Here is an 804-nt window from a genome sequence, read left to right as displayed (position 1 = left end):
GACTATTTACAGAGTTCTTACAAGTTTTGCCCGATGTTTCAATATTTCTATGGAGAAATTGGCCCTTTGAGACACCAACTCTGTCATTTTCTCTGGCATCATTTAGATCTATCTTCTTTATCCCTTTTATCTCCATTTTTTAAAACTCAAGAAAAATATGGGTGGATGTGGAACTATTAGTCCAGTGAAAAATTCAGTTCTCTTTGATAAAAGTCAACCTGCTAGTAGATATGATAAAATAAGCTCACTTAACATGTCTTTTGTAATCTTTTAATTTCTAATATCATTTTATTTTTTATGAACAAAAATATGGAACGCTTCACAAATTTGCGTATCATCCTTGCACAGGGGCCATGCTAATCTTCTCTGTATCGTTCCAATTTTAGTATATGTGCTGCTGAAGCAAGCACTCTAATATCATTTTTTGATTTGTAATATTGGAGAGTGAGCCATTATTGCATGGTAGTTAAAAGTATAGTCTTGAATAAAAAATATGAAAATGAATATTGACTCTAATATTTACCATTTTTGTGACCTGTGGCAAGTAACCCTATCTTGAATTTATATGAGTTTCAGTTTTCTTATTTATAAAATGGAGACACTATTTCTTACCACCCTGGGTTGCATGGGAGATTAAAAGTGTTAATAAATGTGAAAGGATTATGATATATATGAAATTGTACTTGGCATTCTTCATTTTTCCTCTGGATCTACTCTACACCATTCTTTGCTCTATGGTGAGTCCTAGAAAACTGACTAGTGTGGATTATTACATCAGTGGGCTCCATTTCCCTCTGGCTTCTC

At 33.1% G+C, this 804-nt stretch overlaps 1 non-coding gene across 1 annotated transcript; it reads right to left on the bottom strand.

The window, feature by feature from the left end:
• Positions 1–303: 303 nt before the first annotated feature.
• Positions 304–410, bottom strand: LOC118999313 (U6 spliceosomal RNA). The gene has a single exon (XR_005069086.1). It is a non-coding gene; the product is annotated as a U6 spliceosomal RNA (small nuclear RNA).
• Between the last annotated feature and the right edge of the window lie 394 nt (positions 411–804).

Source organism: Sturnira hondurensis, unplaced genomic scaffold (assembly GCF_014824575.4).
Source record: "Sturnira hondurensis isolate 20B ecotype Veracruz unplaced genomic scaffold, ASM1482457v3 Scaffold0014759, whole genome shotgun sequence".
NCBI lineage: Eukaryota > Metazoa > Chordata > Mammalia > Chiroptera > Phyllostomidae > Sturnira > Sturnira hondurensis.
This window is presented reverse-complemented; position numbering and strand designations above follow the sequence as displayed.